Source organism: Carassius auratus, chromosome 40 (genome assembly GCF_003368295.1).
Source record: "Carassius auratus strain Wakin chromosome 40, ASM336829v1, whole genome shotgun sequence".
In the NCBI taxonomy this organism is placed as follows: Eukaryota; Metazoa; Chordata; class Actinopteri; order Cypriniformes; family Cyprinidae; genus Carassius; species Carassius auratus.
This window is the reverse complement of record NC_039282.1, coordinates 20,665,877-20,674,539: the sequence shown is the minus strand read 5'-3', so window position 1 is coordinate 20,674,539 and position 8,663 is coordinate 20,665,877. Positions and strand designations below refer to the sequence as shown.

The following is an 8,663-nucleotide window of genomic DNA, read 5'->3' as shown; positions in this document are numbered from 1 at the left end:
ACCACAGAAGAAGAACACAAAACACACCTGGATGAGATCATCAGTCCAGACCTTCTTGTCCATTTTGAGACTGCGCACTTTAGATATGCTCTGACCGAGACCACGATGCTCTCCTGTCACAGACAGACACACAGACAGGTGTTTGATGATAAAAAAAAAAAACAATTGCAATTTAAAAAATCCAGGGTTGTAAGGCTGTATTCAATAATAATATACTTAGTAATAATTCCTCATGATTGGTCGTTACCTGCGCATCGCTTGCAGAAAACCACGCACAGGTTGATGGCGGCCCACTCAGGTTTGGCAGCGCTGCAGTCAGCACACATCTGATTGGACGGCTCCGCCCAGATCCGCTCAGCCACTTCGTAATTGGACAAGGCCTCAGCGATAGAGTTCCGCATGGCCTCCACCCACTGATCCTTCAGCTGATCCGTATCTGCGACGAAACTACACACACACAGACTTTTAAACACCTTTTAAAGACCAAGTAAAGAAGATGGAAGGGCTCACAAAGAAATGTAACAAATTGTAATGAGTTTATGATTAAAAACAGAACAAATTTCTTCCAATGCGGTCAGGAGAAATATATTTTTAAAGGGAAAATACGATTAATTTTATTTTTTGAATGAACTTTTATTTTTATATTTGGAGTGTAATTTAATTGTTTAATTGTAATTAAGTTTTAATAATTTTAGTATGTTTTTTTTATTCCATTTTCAGGTTTTGTTTTGGTTATTTTAGTAACATATTTATATGAATTCACTTCTAATTGTAGTTTTTTTTGTTTCTGTTTTTAATACTCGTGTTACATCTAATTCTAATGTTGTACATGCAGGTTTTTGTGAATAAGCTTCGCTGGGTTTTGAACAATGCATTTCACACACATCTGACCTTCAGATTCACTGAGAAGCACAAGAGAGAGGAAAACACACAGCAGACGAGTCAAATATACAAAACCACAACAGATGTGAGACGGAGCCAGAACACACACACACACACACACACACACACACACGTATCACATTCATGTATTCTCTCTCACACACTTGACTCGGAGAAAGAGAGCAGATAAAATGAATGAATGCATGATGGACGGAAAGTAATCTGAACGTGAACGTGAACGAACACATGAAAGTCTCACCTGAATATACGATACGGTGTGGTCAGATCAAACGCTCTCCGATCCACTTCCTTCACATTACCAACATTCATATCAATCGAGGTGATGCCGATCCCCAGACGATAATCCTGCACACACACACACACACACACACACACACACACGTGCACATTCCTATACATTACAATGTTTATCACATTAGACTATCATTCCTAATCTATAATGCATACACATACACACAAATGCTGTTTTAAATAATGTAATATAACACTGATTAATACAATTACTATTACACTACTGTATATACTGCATCTGCATATACGGGCGTCACTCAGTGTCATGCTTCACTCTTACCACACACACACACACACACACACACACACACACAATGAGCAAACGTCGGCCACATCATTCAGTGACAGGAAATGACAAGCAGCAGCTTCTAATTCGTCGCTAACATTGAAGTTTACAGAGATAAAACAACACAAGTATGTTAATGTTAACTGAAATTAAATAAAAATAGATCTTATTCCAGCCAAAGAAACATTTCCAATTGTCATGTAGTTTAACTATATATATACAAATAAATTCACTCAATGCGCTGATTCACAGAAATGAATTCATGCGGCTGTCACACACACTGATGCGGCCGGCGTTCTGCTGCTATAATAAGTATTTTTTACACTGCTGAAGACTGTACTGAGGTCAGTAGTGTGACTAGAGTCAGAGTTATTGATTGACAGTTCACCTCAGTGTTCTTGTAGAGGAAGACTTTATCTGCACACACCACGGTGTAGAGTTTGGAGCGCAGGCCGCGCAGCTCCAGGTAACCCTTCATCTCGGAGCTCACGCAGGGGTTAAAGGTCACGTCCAGACTGGTGCGAGCGTGGGAGACCCCCACACAGCTCTTCAACACCGACACCCACTCGCTCCGCTCCACTGACACACACACACACACACACACACACACACGTGATGATTGGTTTATGTTATTACAGTAATGTTAAAACTGACAGCTCTGTATTGTACTGTAATGTTGAATGGCAAGTCAATGGTTAAATATTAGGAAAGACATCAGTAGTTTAGTGTCAGTGATGCTCGCCTTTAGTCATAAACAAACAATTATTAAAAATATACAGTTTTTAGGCTATTATATTTATTTAAGTTACAATCAATGTTATATCTACATTGATTTCAAGATAGAACGTGAAATTATTGCAATATAAAAGAACACTTAATTATTTAGATTAATTAATATTTTAATCAGTGGTCAGCACTAGTGAGAGACACACGTAAATATGTAAGAAAAAAAATAATTATAATAATTAGCAAAAAAAGTTCAGCAGATGGCGCTAAACTGCAGCCGTTAGCCTTTAAACCCCGTAAATAAAGCAGCTGTTTCTTTCTAAATAATTTTAATAACCATTCAGATTTGTGTTTTCCCTATGGTGTTTATTACAGAGCCAACTACTGAAATATTTAGACTATTTATCTTCAAACATTCATTTTTATTTATTTTTTAATCTGGACTACGAGTGCCCTAGATATAGTTTGAAAGTGGTTTGATCTTTTATTGTTCATTCATACATTACATTATGGCTTCATTAGTTAACATACACTGCCAATGAAAACATTAGTTGCAAACATTAGTTGTGTTATTTAATGAGCTAACAGGAACTAAAGACTTGTATTTTTTTAACAAATATTAATAACTTCTATAGTAAATGTAGCTATTGCTCATTGTTTAGCTGTGCACTTATTGAATGAGCACTATGAGACGTCCGAACTGATTACACTATATTTTATGCATTGCACTGTATTTGAAGTAAAATCATTTTCTATTTTTAAAATGTCTTAAATTCATTTTAAGTCAATTTTTAAATCATTTTCATTTTCAAGTTCTTAAATTGCTTGTTTTATTTTTGTGATTATTTTTCTTCATGACTTTTTTACTTTCTTTTTGAATTACCATTGTGTACGAAACGTGCTATAAATAAACTTGCCTTGCCTTGAATGTTAATGCATTAACTAAGGTTAACTAATGAGCTCTTATTGTAAAGTGATACCTAGTGGTCTTTATAGTTCTTTTGCACTTTAATGTAATTTTTTTCTGTATTGCTTTATTGTTTTAAATGTTTATTTATTTTTGTTAAAGAAAAAAAGTTATTTAACCTTTTACACTGTATTATGACCTCTTTTTTAAAACAAAATTTCAATACCGGGATAATACCGTATACCATGATAAAAGCATTATCAATTAATCTTAATTAATATTTTATATATATATATATATATATATATATAATCGTTTTATAATAAACATTTAAAATAAAATAAAATAATCATAATAATTACAAAAGAACTAACAAAATAAACACTTATACATTAAATATTGTTAGTATTATTATATTATTTATAAATTATATTTTAAATATAGGCTATTATTTAAAAATAAATTTTTTTTATTTTTATAAATTAAATAAATTAATAATTATAATAAAAAATACCAAAAAATGTTTTTAATTAAAATAAAGAAAGAAAATGTGATTTTATTAGTTTTTTTTGTTTTTTTATTCTTATTTATTTGTTTGTGCTGAACAGTGTGTTTTCTGCATGTGTATTTGTGTTGTGAGGTCAGACGTTCACATTAGCTTTAGCTTCACCAGACCACAAAACCTCACTGATCATCATTGTGTCTCTCATTTGCTTTAAACTCACACACACACACACACACACAGTCTGTACACTCACAGTCGCTCTCGGCCCGAAACAGGAAAGTGCGATTGTGCGTCACCACTTCAAACTTCTGCTCTCCAACGTTGACCACACTGGTGATGGACAGTGTTGGGATGATCCTCTTCGAGTAGACGTCCTGCACACACACACACACACACACACAGAGGCGTGTAATCGACACATCAGCAGCGGATGTTAAAGGAAATGTGTGGTGAGACGCATTCGTTCAGCACTGATGAACATCAGGTCTTTTTTCACATGCCACAGAGAGTGTGACTGTACAAACGTGACTTTAACCCTTTCACCAATCAGAATCACCTTCTCAGTGTCGAAGTATCTCAGGTATTCAGCGTCCAGTTTGACCCAGCGGTGCTGGTAGATCAGAGACCTGCACACACACACACACACACACACACAAACACACAGGTTAAAAAAAATACTTTGGCTTTTGTCAGCAGATGTTAATCTCCATCAAAAGAATTTGTAGAATCACATTTATTACCACAATAAATTTCATTTATAAAGAAGCTTTACAATAGCTGTTGTTTTACTCAGCTCAGTTATTTTGTGATTTCACATGCAGATAAATACATTTTTCATCCTTTAGATTAAATGATTATTCATGTGATCATTCAATGAAACTGTGAACACAAAAAAAAAGTCTGAAAATAATAAATATTATAATTAAAAATGAGGAATAAGCTCAGGGATAAAAACAGAAACTATAGCTTTCACATTTTCACATTTTCAACCAAATTATTCTACATTTAGAAACTACTTTATTTTTAGCATGGACATCTCACAGCTTTTTTGCTGGTCTGTATTTAATAAATATTAAATAAATATTTTAATAAATTATACAAATATGGGTTTAGCTAACAGAATCCCTGCTGTTCTGAATCTGGAAGACCAAATCAAAATCAATATTTAGAAATAAAATAGATTTGTCTAATAGTCTCAGATAAGTGATAAATACTTATGGCTGGGAATTCTGATTCAGTGAATCAGTTCGTTCAAATGAATCACATAAAAGAACCGGTTCAAAAGTTTAAATCCTGTAGTGTTCTAAAGTCGGTGTGAAATCAAAACCCAAACGCACCCCTGAGGAGGATTCTTGTACAGCCAGCCCATTTTAATGACAGGGACGCTGGTGGAGGCGGGGTCTTCCCGAGGGGGCGGAGCACTGACATGACCTGTGTTCGGCAGGTAGATGCTGTTCTGAGAGCCAGAGATCGAACCGAAATCTTCGATCCATGAACTCCGTCTGAGAGAGAGAGAGAGAGAGAGAGAGAGAGAGAGAGAGTAAGTGTTACATTATCAGATTTCAACGTGACATGAATTTCTTGACATGAAACTAACTGTACAATAACAGTTTGGGAACGTACACATCTGCGTAATCAGCAGAACAATAAAAGCGACTCACTTCTCAGTCACTGATTCGTAACAGTTGGTGTCGTCCTCCAGCAGCTCGTCGTCGCTGCACAGGCTGCTGTAACGGGCTTTCCTTGCCTTGGGAACCACCAAGGACATCTATTGGAGGAGAGAGCTGTCAATCACACGGTGTCTGATCCTAGTGAACAGTTGTGATGTGTTGGGAATAAAAGGCTCTGGACGCACCTTGCTGGCCATGTCTATGAGTTTAGCGTCTCCGCTGGGCTCACACTCGTCATATTCAGCTGAACTTTCACCCGAATCCAACTCTGCAGGGAGTCATGACGGACAGAAAGAGGGAAAACAGTGAGAGATACAGAGAAACAGATATATTTCAACATTTTTGACTCGACCTTACAAATGCTGGAGGAACTGGAAGCAAAAAAATGTTTTTTTAACATCTTATCAACTCGTTATTTGATATAACTGTCAATAATAAGACGCTTTTATACTAAATTGTGTCAAAAAGACAAAAATTCCATATTAAGACCAAATGTAGCTATATTTTTCTTTAAAAGAAAAAGAGGCATAGTCAGCCAATTACACACACACACACACGGCATTACATGCAGACACACGCCAGACACACACAGACACGCAGTAACAGGCACACACACACACACACACACACACACACACACAGCTGAAAACTGGTCTGACGAGACTGCAGCTCAGGTGGTTTACACAGAGAAACTCGTGGAGAATAATGATGATAAATGGTGAGTAATGACCTTCTGGCTCCGACTGCACTTAATCATTGCGGCAATCAGGAGGTGGTTTCTGGGCGGTTTCTAGGGTGTTCTGGGTGTTTGCAGGATGTTGTTACAGTGTTCTCAGCGTCGCTGACCACTCACAAAGTGTTATAGATGTTATCAGTAACTGACCAGAGCAAACCTTTATTCACCGTGAGGAGCACTCTTTATGATGCGCTTTATTGGACTTCTTTTGGACTACTGAAAACAAACACCCATTCACTGCCATTTTAAAGCTTGGAAGAGTCAGTATAATAGAGTATAACTCCAACTGGATTCGACTGAAAGAAGAAAGTCATACACACCTAGATCAGCTAGAGTAAGTCATGGGCTAATCTTCATTTTTGGGTGAAGTTACGTTATTAAAGTTACGCCGGTATTTCCCAGAGTCTTAAACTTTGTCACATATACATTTTCCTTAAATCATCCCATCGACCCGAGGGTTTGAAAACCCCTGCTTTAGGAAGCCCCTCCCCCTGATTTGAAGCCCCGCCCCCTGATTCCTAAGCTGTCAATCATGTTCACAGATAAGATGCAAACTAAAGCCTACTGCCTACTTAAAAAAAGTGGAACAAGCTCTTTGAAATGTCAACTTCTTGTTTCAACCAAACATGACAGAAACCAGCACCTGTCCCAAACACACATCACGCTCTTGAACCGGTGATCATTATGGTTCTGTTAGTTTAATGTGAGCGTCTGCTGAGGAGGTTAAAGTCATGTCACTTTCTTGCTCTACTCACGGTTTCTGACGTCTCTCTCTGAGCTCTCCTTCTCCGTCGAGGGTCTGGTCTTTCGCGGCGGGACGTCTGGGACTCGATCCGTGTCGAAGGGGTCATCTGCAGGAGAGCTGGAGGAGCAGACAGAGCAAGCTTCATCATTACTCGGCTCCATTCTGACGCTGACGGTGTGTGTGTGTGTGTGTCGCGGTACATCTGTGAGCTCAGGAGCACCTCACACAACAGGTTTCATGAGAGCAGATAGTGATCGACTAACACACCTGTACAGGTGAAGTCAACATAAAACTGTCATGGACCTCATGTTTCTGCTCCTACTGCACATGATCACAAACAATTATGTGTGACCATTACATCATATCCATTCAATCAGTCAAACGTTTGGAAAAAGAGAAAAAAAAAGTATAAAAAAAATAGTATAATATTATTCTAATGTAAACATCTGTTTTCTGTGTGAATCTGTGTTAAAGTGTAATTTATTTCTGTGATGCTCCGCTGTATTTTCAGCATCATTCCTCCAGTCTTCAGTGTCACATGATCTTCAGAAATCAGAATAATATGATGTTTTTTATAAATGTCTTTACGGTCACTTTTGATAAATGTAATGCATCCTTGATGAATAAAAGTATTCATTTTTTTATAAATTAATTTTGGATGATAACGTACCACAACTTCAACAAAAATATGTGACACTGAAGATATATATATATATATATATATATATAAATAATTAACAATAATGAAATTTCAGCTTTGATCGCAGAAATAAATTAAATTTGAACAGAGATTGACATAGAAAACAGCTATTTGAAATTCTAATAATATTTCACTATTTTTATTGTATTTGTCATCAAATAAAAGAGCAGAAGAGCCTTGGCCAGTAGTATAACAGTCTAGTATAAATTCTGAACACAACAGACAGTAAATGAGCAACGTTCTGACATTCACCCTACTTTAACACAGACTACAGGAATTCACAGGTTTATTTCAGTGCTTGAACAGCGTTTGTGAAACATTTATCAGACTAGAAACACATTTCCTCGTGTGTGTGAGAGATCAGGCCCATGTGGACGGTCAAACAATGCTGCTTCCTGTGACCAGCAGAACAACTGACCATCAGTCCTAAAACACAAAAGAGCTGCTAAATACTGCCTTCTGAATGAAGCCTTCACTAGCGCTCACACACACACACACAACATCAGTGTTAAACTCCTACTTTGCCTCTGACTCAAACGCTGGAAAGTGAAATCTTACCATTTATTGACCAATGGCTAGCGGTCCATCAACTACAAACATCTGCTTTCGTCCGATCATTTCTCCAACGCAGCGATGCATCTCGAGCAGGTGATAACAGGCATGAGATGTGCTAATAATACACGGTTTGATATAAAAATAAAGACTTTATGATCCACGCACGCATACGAACACATTTATAGAGCACAGACTGACTGAGATGACTGCAGTTTCACCCGTTCACCTGTGATTGTGAAACCCCAGCGTTCTGCCTGCATTGGCTGTCTTTAACCCAAACCTGTATCAATCAACCCATACTACTAGCAGATTCAACAGATTCAAGCAGATCCTCATCCCAAAGGAGCCAATCAAGAGAGAAACGCAGGAACGATACGAACACAAACCACCAGAAAGACGAAGCTGTGGTTTTACAGTGCAGAGCATCAGCTTATAAATACAGCTGTGATGCCATCGGAAACGAAAGTGAGTGTCTGAAGGACTCGAGAAACTAGTCAATACTTCCACAAGTGATGCTTCAGAAACACAGTTAAAACTGCACAAGATCCCAGCAGCCAGAAAACACCACTCAACACACACGCCAGAGTAAGACAACAGCACTGAACACACAGACTGAAAGGATTGTTTAAAACACACACT

At 37.4% G+C, this 8,663-nt stretch overlaps 1 pseudogene; it reads right to left on the bottom strand.

Annotated features, from left to right (window-relative positions):
- Positions 1 to 8,663, bottom strand: part of LOC113058960 (arf-GAP with Rho-GAP domain, ANK repeat and PH domain-containing protein 1-like) — a 46,710-nt pseudogene that overhangs the window by 11,733 nt on the left and 26,314 nt on the right.